Here is a 15,666-nt window from a genome sequence, read left to right as displayed (position 1 = left end):
GGCCAGGAAGAGAAGGCCAGAGATAGAAGTCTCAGAGTTCTGAGGTCAAAATTCTAAATTATTTTTCACTAAGTGGTTTAAGTGGTAAAGCATTTGCCATGTAAGCAAGAAGCTCTGAATTCAGACCCCAATATTGTACCCCTTAAGTTCCACTAGGCCTCCGTTTCTGCACATGCTGCTGTAATCCATTTAGAATTTGTGTATTCAGAAATAACCGGAAAACTATACAGCCCAACTAGCTATAAGTAGTCAGAAAATATGTTAACTGACAGACGTGTTAGAAGGTTGGCCCTCACATGCCACTGAAAATGCTGCCTGCCACCAAATAAGCATCTAAGCCAAATTATTCCCTGCAGGGAGCCAGTCAACTTCCACCACTCAGCCTGTCCTGCTGACTGGGGTGGGGAAGTGCTTTGTATCTAGTGCAGGTACAGGTGACATGGCCAGGTTGGGGGCAGAGGGCGCTTTATCACAGACTTTATCACTCTGAGTCTTCACATTGCCAGACCACCAGCCCAGGACCGTCTTGTGTCATTCTCAATCAAGAGCCCTGCTGGAACCCCTCCTTTCAGCTCCCCCTGGGTTTGCTTCCTGCATTATAGTGTGATGACTGCTTTCTGGTCACCATCTGTCGGCAGCATGTCCTGGTCACACTAAGCATGTGGATGAGTGGTTCAAACTATTTATGTGACTCTGCTGATTTTGTTGTTGGTTTCAGAATTACTTGGAAAATTAGATTGTCTCACAAACCCTTTATAGTATCTGAAGTAGGGAAAGAGAACTTTGGAGGATGCACCTCTCCTAGCCCCTACTTCTGTACTTGGACCCTCTAATGGACTGGTGACTACACCTCCTGGTCCCCCACCTTCTGGAAATCTAGGGCATCTGCCATTTACTCCCGCACCCCCCCCCACACACACCCCAGTAAATGCAGGGAAGAGTCATATAGGGCAGTGTCACACCCAGCAAAGATAAACAGTGATATTCAGGTCATGGCTTGGCTCTAAGCATTTCCTCCCTGGGCTCCAGATCCCTTTTGTTTTAAAATTGTGGATCACTGTGTCATGACAGTACCCTGAGACATAGAATTGTTGGACTATTCATTTGGGGATTTGAGTGCTGTTGATAATGGTTGTATATGTTTGGATATACAGAAAAGATGTATGAAGGCTAATTCTTTATTAAGTATTTGGGAATCAGTTGATTGTTAAGAATCATGCCTTCTATTAAGAGTTTGTCTTATAAGGAATAGAAATGTTAAATTGTTAATTGCCTTCTATTGATTTTGTCTTATAAGATACAGGAATATTAGAAATTTAATAGAAAACTTTTCCTCCCTCCAAAAACTATACAAATCTTACATCCTGTCCTGGGTTCTGCCCCACCTCCAGTGAGACTCATTCTTGGCAAATTGGGGTAACTTTTGGAGCAATAGGGCAGATAGGAAGCAGCATGAGGCTTTGTCCAGGAATATGGTATATTCATTTTATCTAACCAACATTAACTGTTCTGTACTTTCAAATTTCCATGGTACTTGAATGTGAAAGAAATTTTGTTGCTCCCCTTGAAATCTATGCAGATTGAAGGAAAATATCATGCTAAAACAGTGATCTTAAAATATCAGATGTTTCCTAAATGGTTGGTTTCATTGGAAGCCTTTTCCCTTCTCTCGGGGAGTTCACTATATTGGAAGCTCAGACTTCACAAAGAAGTGTTCAGTCCAGGTACTATGTGATCAGGTGCCAGGTGCGAGGTGTTGGCGTTCAGTAGAGGCCAAACAATGGAAGATGGGGTGGAGGAGCTGTCTGAGTGCAGGAGTGATTCATGCAGGTGGGGAGAAGAGAGAGCTAGACAAAGCATCCCTGTGCCCAAGCCATTGGGCGAGTAGAGGGTTTGTTCCCACTAACACTGGAATACAAGGTAAGAATGAGGTAGAACTTAATCCCATTAGTATTTGCCAGCTAAAGTCAGTTCAGAGGGGAATCCAAATACTCCTTAAAGGTTTGGGGGTTTTTTTTGCCTTTAAAATGCTTCTTTAATATCCCACACTTTACATAATAGTCTTTGTAGAAATAGTCTTCTCAAGAAAATATGAAATCTCTACAACTTTACTATTGACACTAAATATACATGCTCCAGTGTCAAGACAGAGCTAGTTTATTTCTATGGAGCCTGTGTAGCCATCAGTGGTCCTCTGCACAGTTCTTTGTCTGGGTTGTGATGACTTAGGACAGCCACTTCCCTCCTCATTTTCCCTCATGTGTTGTCAGCATGAACTAATGGCTGGCCAGCAAGGGTAGGCAGGGCTAGCTGCAGGTACCTACCAGCCTTCCTTGGCAGGCTCTACTAAATACCTGAAAAGCTAGGCATTCCTAGGAGGTAGCCAGCATAGCACTTTCCACAAGTCAAGCTCTACTCTCATGCGGAAAAAAAAAAATGTTTTTCAATAGTGTGAGTAGTCAAATTCTTTACCCTGTCACCTTATCATTAAAAAATCCTCACTCTTAGCTTCTCTGTATTATCTCTTCTACCTCCTCTAGTAGAAAGATTCACAGCCCAAGTGCCAGGTTTTCTGGATATTTAGCTTTTCCTTTGGGAGGTTTTACAACTGGATAGAAACATGGCCTCTAATCTGCCTAGAACTTCCTTACCTGTTCCATTTCCATTGTAACTACCTAACATGGCAAAGTGATAGCACTTACCAAAATGGACTTCATACAGTTGCACCTGTTAGCTCCCTTGCCCTGGCAGACATAGAAGATGGCTCTGTGGTCAACAGCACAGACTTAGTGATGGATTTGCACTAGCCATCGCTGACCACCAGGCTGATTTTCATGAAGGTATCTGATTCCTCTTCCTCAGCTGTCCCAATCTAAAAGCTAATGTGAAATGACCAAATTATAGTGGTAGCCTGTTTGCCTACACAGTGTAATGTTGGCCTGTAGAGATGAACTAATTGTACAGGAAGTGCTACCATTTTGGCATTTCAAAGTTAGATGAGGCTGCCTAACCTGAGACCTGCAAAAATGTTTTTCCTGGGGTGACACCAATTCTAACAGCCTTGGTGGGTGTTGGATTGAGACTCCAGATGGATTGATGTCCCTCCAGTCCTTCTAGAGATGGTACTGCCAGGTTTACTCTGAAACCCACACCTGTTCTGTGACTCCCCATGAGGCTGTCCTGTCAGCTTGAGGGATCCATTCACTTCACCCTAGTGTTCCTGTGTAGGTCCAGCTTGCCCTGATAGTTACGAGGTTGAGCTTAAACTGTCCTTGTTTTCAAGCATAAAGGAAGTATCGTTTCACTTTAATTCTGTTTTACATGCTGACTGTGCTTTAAATTAAAATTCTAACTAGGAAAATGGTTGCTATCCTTCGTGGATTTGCAGGTGTGAGGGTTTTAACCTACGTCTCATTTTCCTTCTGTAGCGTAGTCAGTATTGAAGTCATCTTTCTCTGCCAAGTAGATAAAAACCCTGCTGACAAGTGTGCACTTCTCCACAGCAGAGCATGTTGTGGGAGGACAGGAGTGGGGATAGTTATGTCCATGCTCAGATTCCAGTTGATTGGGTTGTTATGTTTTCTGTACTTTTAGAGGCATCTCCCTTTCTTAGAACATCATGTGACCTAGTGGTGATAATTAGGCAGAAGCTTGTCTTCCCTGCAGATGCCAGGATTACAGAGGGACTGATCTCACCAGAGACCAGATGACAGCATCCACAGATATTTTTAGTTTGGGCTTCATCATTTATTTGGCCTCCCCATTTCACTTTCCTTGCATCAACAGCCTGATTCTAAACTTATTGAGTAGCAGGGGGGGGGGGGGAGGGGGGCACCTCCTCCCTCACTGGTGAAAGTCACCAGTGAGACAGGGTAACCATTTCTACTCGTCGTTAATTGGTGTATTGCCTAGTAACTGCCAAGTAACAGCTGTGGTTTTGTCAGCTATCTACTTCCTTTTCCTTCCAAAAGCTTTGCTTAATCTGATATGTTTTTACACTACAAGGGTATCAACACACATACATAAGCCTCACAGTTAACTAAAGGGCCATACTTTAATCCATGAGAGGGTGGTGAGAGCTTGCTAAATCCCATGAAACTTGTATCCCAGCCAAGCATCGTTGAATTCCCAGCTCAGTAGCTGATTGTGCTTCCCACCTCTTCTGGTCCTTGACCAAAGCAAATGACCATTTGAGCTGCAGAAGAGAAATCTGAAGTCCAGGCAGTTGCTCTTTTCCAAAGGGTTATTTCTATTTCCTGGGGCTTGTCGTAAGTGGTGATCTTAGTGTTTCTCTTAGAAGGTGATTATATTCCTGTTCTGCGTTTATCTATCCGGTTGCTTAATTTCACAATATTTTGCAGTCTGTTTTCCTCCTATTGCAGCCTTTCAGTTGTACGAAGTGATCATTTCTATACTAAATGTGCCCTCTGTAGCAGCTGCCTCTGTCCCTATGCCTGGCACTAGTGGCCTCAACCATAAGCACCAAGGCAGCTTCCTGCAGCAGACTCCCCAAGAGGGCTGGAGACCCTGGAGGAAGGTCCAGGACATAGCATCACAGGTCCTCGTGCTCTGTCTTGTGCTGCAGAAAGGGGAGTGATAATTAGCGCATCTCCTTTTTAATGATGATACTCCCAGAAGATTCTGGGCCTTTTGCTGAGGGAGTAGGTGTGTGACCCGGGGATTGGTGCTGGTATGTCTTTGTACCACCCCAGGTAGGCCTTCTACTCTGGATTCAGGACTGATGGTCTGTCCTGACCAGATGATGCCACATCTGGGGTCTAGGTGTCCTCTGGCTCCTCCTCTCCATATTGGGGCACCCCAGCAGCACAGCTATCTACAGCTCTGACTCTGTACTTAGAGAATGAAGTGTGTTGTCTTCCCATTATGCACCAGTTTTGGCAGTGGACTAATTAACACCAAAGGGAACCAAGGAGGGGTCTGAATTAGGTAATATCTTGACGCACCTCCCTTAGAACTCACAGAAAGCCAGGGTCGGGACTTGGGGACTGTAGTCCCCAGATCCCTGATGACTAATTGCGTAGTGATGTTAGACTGTGACTTATTAAGTGTTATTGTGAAGGGGGAAAAAAACCCAAATTCCCTTCAGCAGACTTTCATCTGTGAGCACCTGTGTGATCATGCTTCAGGGATCCTGGCAGAGGCTTTAGATTATCACCAGCTTTAATTTCTCATGAATACCAAGGTCTGCGATTTATTTTAGTTTTCTTCCCTCTGAAAGTAAGAAACCATTATTTTATTACACACAAAACAACACCTAAAACACATGAAGCTAAATACTGGAGATGGGAGTGGCCTCCTGATCTTTATTGTCTCTGCCTTCCAGTAAAACACCTTCTTTGGAGCTATAGCAGAGGTAAATATAACCATTGCTATAAATATTATTCTTGCTGCCTTTGCAAATGTTGATGGTAGAAGATGAGATTACCCTTAGTCACAGAAGAGACTGGAGTCAGAAGAACGCTAGTGGAAATCCCAAATGAACATGTGTTGCCTCCATGGGCAGGGGCAGATGCATGTACCTCATTGAGTGTGAGCTTCCTGGCACCTTGCTCATTATTTAGTCACTCTGCCTGGTGGTAAGAAGATCATGAGCTTATGATGCTTCACTGCCACTTTTTTACCCATGTCTTGGCCTGGAGCCATTTCTTTACTACCATGACAGCCAACACTGTCTCCATAAACAAAAGATCTTATGTCTCCAGGCCTGTCATGTCAGTTCATTTAGCTATAACCTCTAATGTACTTTTGTTTTTGGTGGTGATGGTGGTGTTAATCCTCTTTTCTGGGCTTAACTGCCCCCATGAAATCAGGTAACACTTGTCTAAATTCAGATGCTCTGGGAGTACTACCAGTCTTTTCCATTGAAGACGACTGGCAACAAAACAATGCTATTAGTTGTTAACATGATTTTTTTTTGGGGGGGGGAGGGGGTCTGCTTGGCTTGGTATGTGTTACAAACTTTTTTTCTCTCTGCAAATTTTTAATGTAGCAATTAAATTTCCAAGATAGCCTACTTAGAATAAGTCCTTACTACACATCATGTGCAGTGCAGGCAGGTTTACTGAGCCTTTGTAGGAGGGCCATGTCCTCTCCCCTGGCATGAAGAGTATGGATGGACAGGATAGTGAGAAAGTTCCTTTAGCCCACCTGTGTCTGCTGGGGGTAGAGGAAAGTCGAGAAGTATAGCTGATGTCTGCTTTGGGTGATACAAGTGCCTTGCTTTAGCAGAAAAGCACCATGGAAAAACCCCTGGGTTCCAAAGTCTAGCACAAAACTTGGTAATCCTAGATATGCCTAACTTAACAGGGCCCACCAGAGCCTGCCCTTGTGCCTTCCTCCATTCGCTTCCCGAAGTGCTTGCTCTTATTTCCTGTGGGCCTTTCCACTTCAGAGCATTTGATAATAAAGGACCAAGTAAGAAAGAAAGAAAGTAATCCCACTTTGTCCTTGGACTTTTCAGACCTTTAAAATTCTGTAGCAAACCGCTTTTCTGTCTGTACCCTGGGCTGCAAAGGAGGGGAAGCAGATGGGAAGATGATGAAGCATGCCCCTGGGTGCCCACTGTTGCCATTTGAATGTCCTTAACGATATCTGGTTTTCTCTTCTTGCCTTTTAGACCCTCAAACTGACACAAGACCTACAGAGAAAACCCTTTGCCAAATCTGCTCTCAGCAAGTGGACAGTGATACCGTTTACAGCTTAACACCTTTGTGAATCCCGCGCCATTTTCCTAACCCAGCAGAGACTGTTAACAGCCCTTTATCCTGGGTGAAGCACTTACCCTTGGAACAGAACTCTATAAAGTATGCAAAATCTTCCTGGTACGGGGTGGTGAGCCACCCGCCAGCGAGGACGGCACCGTCAGCACCGCCCAGTCTCCTTCAGAGCACATTGTGAGCCCCTGTGGGCGATTCTGTGGTGTTTTAATATCGCGATGGCTTATGGGATGTTTTACGTGTTGTTTTGTGTTTGTGTTCTTTTGCCCCTCTGAGTTTTTCACACGCATTAACTTGCAGTATTTTTCTGTTAAAATGTTAACCATCCTTTCCAGGCACATTTAGAAACAAAAGGAAAATGTTATACCATTCTGGCTCTGGGCATCGTAAGATTTTTGAGCCCATGGAACTCCATAAACTAATACAATATAGAAACTATGGGGGGGGGATTTTCTTTCTTCTTTTGTTTGGCAGAATGTTATCCTTTTCTAAAAACTGAACAATGGCACAACTGTTTGCTATGCGCACCCGTCCAGGACTGAAGCACGCATAGACAACACACATGGAGCACAGTATCCATCTGACCCGTATGTTTCCAATTCCTCAGCTTCTGAGTAGGGTGGTCTGAGGGTGAAACCCCTTCTCCCCCCCCCCCCAGTCAGTAGGACCTGTGGTCTCTCATCAGTTTTTTCAGCTAATACAGTAGACAGTTTTGAGCTGGTAGGTTAGAAATGAGTAGCTTTTCAAGAAAGAAATAAGTTCAGCCATCCACTCATTGCCAAATGCCACTATGGGACTAAATTTTAAGGAGAAAAGAAGAGGGGGAAAATGTGTCTTGTTTTGCTTTTCAGAAGAAATGAGCTTACAAGTGGGCGACTAAGCTTACAGTGAGATAAGATAGGAGCGAGGACACACCAGTGGTTGGGAGGGCAGAACTCATTTGAAATATACATCCTTGATTACTTTCAGCCTTGCTGTGTGTCATCTGATCTTGTAGAAGTATATGGGTGAAAGGCAATAGCATACAAATTGCTTTTTTTAAATGTAAGCTTAAGTTGTAGTTGTGTAAGAGATACAATGGAAGCAAAAATAATAGGGCAGTTTAAACTTTTTAAAAACAAAAAACTTTCCCGCTTCTATGGATTTCATTTTGTTGTGTTTTCAAAAAGTTATGGTGCTGTATAGGTGCTTTCTGTTTATCCTGGAAAGTGTGATTGTCTTCATCACCCCCTTTGTAGACAGAAAAGTTGGGAACACTTTTGGTACATATGAAATTGGTGTAACGATGCTCTGATTAGCACAGCATAAACAGACTTCTCCAAAGTGATACAAAGACTTTTCTTTGTGTAAAAAGCTTAAGCATACAAATGTATAAGTATATTTTATCATGTACAGTACAAAAATGGAGCCTTATGCATGGGCGTTAGGAACACAAGCTAGTGTTTCAGCACAGACTTCCCTGCTTGAGTTCTTGCTGATGCTTGTACCCTGGCAGTGGGCACCAACACGGACGTGCACCAACCCCTTGCACCCACCACCACTAGCCCCCCAAGGTCCCCTTTGCACCTTTCTTTATAACTCCTCTGGGGATGATGCTGGTGGTGATCATAGCTCCTAGCCTAATAAGAGTTCCATTTGGTATTGTCACACGTCTCTTCCGCCTTGCTCTGATTGTCACGTTTGAGCACTGGCTCTGTTGATTTCACCCTGCCTTTCACAGAATCTGTAAATTGTTGTGCAGTTGTGATTATAGTAGACCTGTAGTGTATTGCCTTATCTGAACTGCTACATGTTTATAATCTTCATTTTTAAAGTATATATAATTTTTAAAAATATGTATTCTATTTACGTGGTCTGCTTGTCAGTGAGCCACACTTGCTTACCATATTCTTTATAATAATGCTCGCCATTCCTTTGATTCCTTAGTAGTCTGCTGTACAGTGTCAGTAAAGGAGGGCTGCCTGCCTGGCTTCCTGCATGGTGCTGCCTGGGTAGAGGTATTGCAGGGGCTGCTGTGGGTTTACAGGGTGCAGGTGGGCAGAGAGAGATCGGATAAAGATCAGAGACAAGGGAGAATCCCAAGTGCTTCCAACTTGAAGGCCCTGAGACTTCTCTCCTGAGTTCAAAGGAACAAATTAACTCACAAAATAGCTTACTTGCCTATGCAGCTTTAGGACCTAGGAGCCACTTGGGAGCCAGAGAGTCAACCCTCCAATGTGTTCCAGCTTGACAATGTTGAATTCCTTTCAGACATGTGGCATCTCATTTATCCTCTTCTTTTCCAATGTTTGTTGGATTTCAAGCACAATGTCTTACAGAATGTCCTAAAACCAGATTATGACTTAATCTGAAACAGCTGAGGGAAAGACAGAGGGTACGGGTATGAGGACAAGGCAGCCTCAGACCAGATCAGAATAACAGAATGTTTTTTTAGATAACTCCAACAAGCATCTACAGTCTACACATAGTATGGAAAGCTGAGACTGCCACACCCAGGAGAGGGTCAGGCAAGAATTAAATAATAAGGTGTCAGAACCCCCTCAATCTCCACCCTAGCTTCCCTGTCCCCACTCCCTACACACAGAGGCCAGATTCCCTTAGATGAGCCAGTTTATACAGTGGTCAGAGGTGTTGCCTGGGCCCTCTGTCCCCTCTTATCAGGTCCCCGCTTTCAGAGTGGGCTAACTGCGGGCCACCATGTAGTGTTCTGAATGTCTTCAGTCCCTGACCATAGTGACCATAGTGTGATCTGAAACATCTCGGATGACACCGCAGCCTTCAGGCCAGGGCCAGCAGTGCACTGTTGAATCATGAGAATTATGCAGGGTCACCCCCAGCCCCTCAGTCAGTGAGCTGCCCCTAGGGAGGGAGCCACCCACTTGGTGACAGGAAGTCAGGAAGCAGAGTACATAATTGTGGAGACAAGACATGCACTCTGGGGCTCCGTGACTCTCTGTGGGCTTCGGAACCTGATACCTTGTACCAAAGTTAGAAAAGAGCTTTATTGTGAGCTTTCACTGTCCTGGCACAAAGTCTGAGTGCCAGGCACAGCGTACCCCATTAACTGTGAATGCATCTGAGGGTGGCTTCCCGCATCAATCCTCTGCAATATGATTGCTGAACCACATTTGAAAATTATTTTTTGCTGAAGTCTGTCTTTTCTGTTCATGGAGGATCCTGCATCCTTGTATAATGCAAAGTGGGTTTTCTTTGGGGTGTTGATTTCTAGTATCCTATGTGTCGCTTTCCCATCCTGAGGAGAAGACACGAGGCTCACTACTCAGGGTGTGACTTCAGGTGGCTTCTAACCCTATACCCAGATTAAGGGTTACAGAGACAGACTTCACCTCTCCCTAAGGAACTATTCACTTGATGAATAAGGAGCATTTAAATCTCTTGGAAAAGGCCATCAGGAATAAAACATTCAGGAAACAAGTCCTTTGTTCCTGATGCTGGTGTCAAAGGCTGTTGGGAAATAAAGCTATTATCCTTCTCTAAAGGCAAAAAGAAAACTCTTGACAGTTCTGAATTCTTTTTTTTTTCCTGTTGTATTTGAGGGAACACCATATTGTTAGGTGTATTTTTTTAATTAAGAAAAGCAAAAAAAAATTTTTTTTCATAAAAGTGCAATCACTGGTAAAGAGGTACGAAAATGCCAGCCCTCCTGGAGCCCTGGGAGGCAGGGCACTGGGGGAAAACAAAATTCTGATTTCTTTTTTCTTAAGTAATTGTACAAAGTCAGGTTGTGAGTACAATGCCTCTGGATCAGTGTCACCCATCATACTCCCTTGCTCTTTGAAAATGAAGTTCTTTTTCAAACAAGATCTTAAAACAGATATCCAAGTATCTGAAAAGACTGTGATATTTGATCTAAATCTTATGTGGGTAACATTTTATACAGGTTAAATGGATGGGATATTTTCTTCTTGTTTCTTAATTTTATTTGTATGTACTTTTCTTTGATGAATGATTACAAGGCATCTGCTACACTCGAGAAATATGTGTGCAGCCACTTTTAAAAAACGACAAAAAACTGTATGTCTGGTCACTGATTTCTCTCAAATTCTCTCATTGCTTGGCAATCAGTCTTCCCTTGTACACTTGTCCTAGCACAGTATATCCACAAGAAATGTAAACAATGTGAAAGAGGACCAGGAAAATTAGTGATATTTTTTAAAATGTATTGTGCATTTTGGCTTCACATGTTTAACTTTTTTTTAAGAAAAAAAAGTTGCATGAATGAAAAATCTCTGTATACAGTATCTGTAAAACTGTCTTACCTGTTTCAGTTTCTTGCTCCTACCCTATACAACTAGAGTCACACATGATGCATGGCCATATTCAAACACCTGAGAATCAAGCAGCTCGGCTTTGGTTTGAAGCACCTCCATCCTTTCTTCCAAAGCGAACACTATCATCCCGCATTCTTACTGAGGATTTTAACATAACCATATGTTGCCATGAATTACATCTGCCGCCTTTCTTCTCCAGGATCAAAACCAGTTTGATTTGGGAATTATCCCCTTTCCAAATGAAGTGGAGATGCAGTGCTTACTTTCCTTGGTGTTTGTAGATACTGCCTTGTGTATTCCATTTAAAACCATAATCTAGTTTGTAAAAGAAATGGTGACGCATGTAAATAAAGCATCGATGACACTCGTCTTATTCCAAGAAGTGTGTTTTTTTTTTTGTTTTGGTCCCACCCCAGCAATAAAATGGCTGAGTTTATTTCAAGGTCTTCTGTAGGATTACTTCACAGGCTGGAATGAGCAGCACAGGGCTGACTCTATTAGGAGATCTGTCAACTAAATGAACCTAGTAAACTTTTTCTCTGGCCCAATTTTGACCTCTACAGACAACCAAACAATAAAAGCAGATTTATGGAGCTGTTCGTGTTGGCTGATAGCCACTGTTGGTGTGCACTGAGTCATGTGGTCCCAGAGGAGCTTTTCTGTAAAAAGACAGGAGTCAGCTCTGCCTTTGCTTGAGCACCAGTGTCTCAGCCCTGCCAATGGCTGGAACCTAGGAGAGCTACTTCACAGGAGTCCAGGAAATAAACAGTGATCCTTAGTAGGACCCTCCTGCCCAACACAAGTCACAGTAGCGCCTCCAGCTTCTGATCGCAGCAGCCTCCATAGTCCCTTTTTGCCTATGTTTACAGCCTCCGCAGTTAAGAGTACTGTACACTGTTGTAAAGCTATTCTTACCCTGAACTGTATCTTCTAATAGACATTGCAAAAACTATGAAAATTAAAGAACACCACCACCACACACACATCCCACCTCACCCCAGGGTCTGGGTTATAGGCCCCAGGGCTCTTCATATCAAGGAGGCGACAAAGATGTGAAAAGTTGGCCCTTGAGGACTAGCTCTTTTTTGGAGAGGCTGCTTTCCTTGCTTTTTCTCCTTACTGTTGTTTGAATTATGTATAAATGAAAAATCTTTCCATCTCATTCCACCACCAACTGGAGAAGCATCTCAAGATCATGTCTCCCAAAAGATTAAAGACGGAAATCTAATGTCTGTCACCATGAAATCCTCAATAGAAAGTTCTCCAAAACCAGGTAAAAATACAACCAAAAAGTAGTTCAACTTGAATGATCAATCACTAAGTCAGTTGAGGTGTGATAGTAGCCAGACCCTTGCCACACCAAGAAAATCAAATCCAGGACCTTGCTTTCCACGAGAGATGTCCTGCAAGTGGAACCCACCTGCTCTGCCTTAGTTGCTGGGTGCTGGTGGCTCACGCCTGTAATTCTAGCTACTCAGGAAGCTGAGATCTGAGGATTGTGGTTTGAAGCCAGCTCAGGCAGGGAAGTCTATGAGACTTTATCTCCAATAAATTACCCCAAAAAGCCATAAGTGGCATGTGGCTCAAGTGGTAGAGTGCTAGCCTTGAGCAAAAGAAGCTCAGGGACAGCGCCCAGGCCCAGAGTTCAAGACCCAGCACCAGTCAAAAAAAGTCAAGTCCTGGTGACTAGCTCTGCTTTAGCACCTGGCTTAAAAGTCTAGACTCGTTTCTAACACAGTTCAGGAGTTGGATTTTTCAAATAGAGGGAGAAGTTTTTAGCAGTCTCTGGACACAGGTTAGTCAGTCACACCACTGTTGCAGTACAGGGACTGAAGGGAGGTCAAATCCACAGCCGCTCCCCCACACTGCCGCATATACAGCTTGCAGCTACTCCCAGGAATGGACAAACAAGAAGGTGGCTGAGATTGGGTGGGGAGCAGTCTGTGTGGAGGTAAAAAGGAGAGCACTGAGAGGACCTACTTCAGCTCAGCTTTATCTCCATCAAAGAGAACGATGGTACCTGGATCAGAAGTGTAGACACATGGTGCTGGAGAAGAAGCCTTCCTTCTTGATTTTCTTCATGGGAAAGTTAGAAGATGAAGGCTATAGAGTTTTAAAATCTGAAGAAAGAAAGATTTTGTGTGTATATTGTTTTGCCTAATGTCTACCACATAGAAGTGGTTCAGGACTTCATTTTTGCCTCTCTTCTCTAAGGACATGGTAGAAACACACTATTAACATACCTACTCCACCTGAGAAATCTCCATGCCCTTTTTTGGATTGGCACAGGATCTCCTCTGTGATCCTCCATTCATCCACAGCACGACACTGTGCTTGCTGGTGAGACAGAGCCTTCTGGCATGCTGTTTGAGTGACAGAAACCCAGATGTGGTGCTAGGAGCAGGACCCAGGAAAAGAATGAGAGCTCAGGCTGTCCCGGAAGTCACAGCTGAAAGGCACAGATCAGCTGGGCTGGCTCGCAAAGACAGGAGACAGGGAAGGTAGAGACACACTTGGACAACAATGAGTAGTAGGTGGATTATAGCTTATGCTACTCAAAAATGGATCTGTTTGGGGCTGGGAAGGTGGCTCAGTGGTAGAGTGCTTGCCTTGCATTCATGAGGCCCTCGGTTTGATTCCTCAGCACCACATAAGCAGAAAAAAGCTGGAAGTGGCACTGGCAGCTCAAGTGGTAAGTCACTAGCCTTGAGCTGAAGAGCTAAGGGACAGCACCCAGGCCCAGAGTTCAGGCCCCACGACCAGCCAAAAAAAAAGGATCTGTTGTCCTTTTATTCTAATCTTAACATAATGAACATCCTGAGATAAGGAAATGCAAGGAAAGAGTCAAGCCAAGAAAGCAGGCAACTAGAAAATTTCATGATAGAGATCTTCCTTTTTTTTTTTTTTTGATGGGGTAGGAAACCATCAGGGTAGAGCTGATCTATAAAAGGAAAGACCCTAGGGTACACTGTAAGAGGTGAATTCTAGGGAAGCTGTAGAGGAAATGAGAAGCCATTGTAATGGAAATGTTTACAGCATGGTACCTACAGAAAAATGATGCTTCCATGCCCACTGGAAAGGCTGAGGAGGCTGCTGCCAGTGTCTTCCAACTGGTCCTGGACACTCACAGTGACAGGCCCTAAAGGTAGCCCCAGGACTAATCACTAGCTCATAACCCATGACCTTGCAGCCACACTGAGAAACTGTGATCTAAGGGGAGTCATGGGATGGCTGGGGGAGGCAAGGGAGGTTAATTCTCAACTCTCTACCTTGTGTACTATTTTAACATCAAAGAAGGAGTGTGCTACAATTATGAAAGAGAAATGATTAATATAGCCTAAAAAGTAGGGGTGGATTGACTTTGACTCCTTCTGAGACTAGAGGAAATAAGGAATAAAGTGGGAGATGGATATTGGGGAGTAGAGTAGAGATAATAATATAAGACATTGTTTAAAAGGAATCTGCTCAATGAATAGTGGAGTGCAAATGTGTGCCTTCATAACTGGTTTTCTGCCAATTAACATCTTGAGTATGATAGTATAGGAAAGAGAAATAAAAAAGGAAGGAAGGAAGGAAAGAAGGAAGGAAGAAAGAAAGGAAAGGAAAAAAAGGAGGAAGGAAAGAAGGAAGAGAAAGTTCAAATCAGACATACTTGTATATCTAGTATTCTCTTATTATATAAGGTCATTATATACTAATACAAGAACAATAAATTGCAGATGCAAGTAGTAGATGCCAATATAAAATTATGATTAAAATACACAAGTCATTCTCGTGCCCTCGATATTCTGAGCCCCTCCACAGGGGGCTGTTGCTACCAAAGTCAAAGCATCTTAGCCACCTGCTGTTGAGCCTGGAGGAGCAGAACGAGGAACCTGTGGTCCTCCAGCAAAGAGCGGCTCTTCTCTCACCAAGATTCACAGATGACTCCCTCAAGTAGAAAGAGGGTGTTCATGCTAAGACATACCCCCCAAAGACAAATGCCAAGTGCATCAGGACAGTTAATTAATGGGGTTTTTTTGGTCAAAATTATTTCCATTTTGTTGCACTGTATCTTAATATGTATAAAAGATAATGCACTCAAATTATTGGAAAGTATTAACATATATACACAAAGAATATCTTTCTCCTGTCCTTCAACCCGATCTGCCTAGTTCCGCCCAAACCAAAGTTCCTTATGTGTCCGTCAGAATGTCTTGTGTACCTCAAGCAATAAAAAACATATTATCTTCTTCCTTTTATTACATAAAAAGTGCATTAAACAATATTGGGTATATTGCTTTTTTGAACGGCTTCCTCATACATGGAGGAAGAAGCATATAGGATTCCAGGGCATTAATGCATCGCAATAGATTTAGCCAGAGTGCTTCCCCCCGACATTACCAGTGACACTGCAACAACTTTATACATGTTATTTCATGCATGGGCAAGTATCTTTGTAGGATGCATGCCCAAACCTGGAATCATTGCATTAAAGGATGTAGATGTTTGTCATGTTGACAGGGGTTGACCAAATTGCCTTCTTGTGTTTCGCTTTTATACCATCAACACCAACATATGCATCTGTGAGAATCCTGTTTTCTCGCAGCCTCATGCTTTTAATACTTAAAAAGCTATATTGCAAATCTGTGTTTCCC

The 15,666-nt window shown here is 43.3% G+C and overlaps 1 protein-coding gene across 1 annotated transcript in view; it reads left to right on the top strand.

Moving 5' to 3' along the window:
* The window catches only part of Foxo3 (forkhead box O3), a 109,323-nt gene extending 97,915 nt beyond the window's left edge, over positions 1-11,408 (top strand). Inside the window, exon 4 of the mRNA XM_013022421.1 lies at positions 6,638-11,408. The gene's annotated coding sequence lies outside the window, so the exon portion shown is untranslated. The remainder of the gene's footprint in view (positions 1-6,637) is intronic.
* Positions 11,409-15,666: the final 4,258 nt, after the last annotated feature.

The sequence above is a fragment of the Dipodomys ordii genome, unplaced genomic scaffold, assembly GCF_000151885.1.
Source record: "Dipodomys ordii isolate 6190 unplaced genomic scaffold, Dord_2.0 Scaffold62, whole genome shotgun sequence".
Classification (NCBI taxonomy): Eukaryota; Metazoa; Chordata; class Mammalia; order Rodentia; family Heteromyidae; genus Dipodomys; species Dipodomys ordii.
The sequence above is the reverse complement of the archived record's forward strand: the minus strand, read 5'-3'. Positions and strand labels throughout refer to the sequence as shown.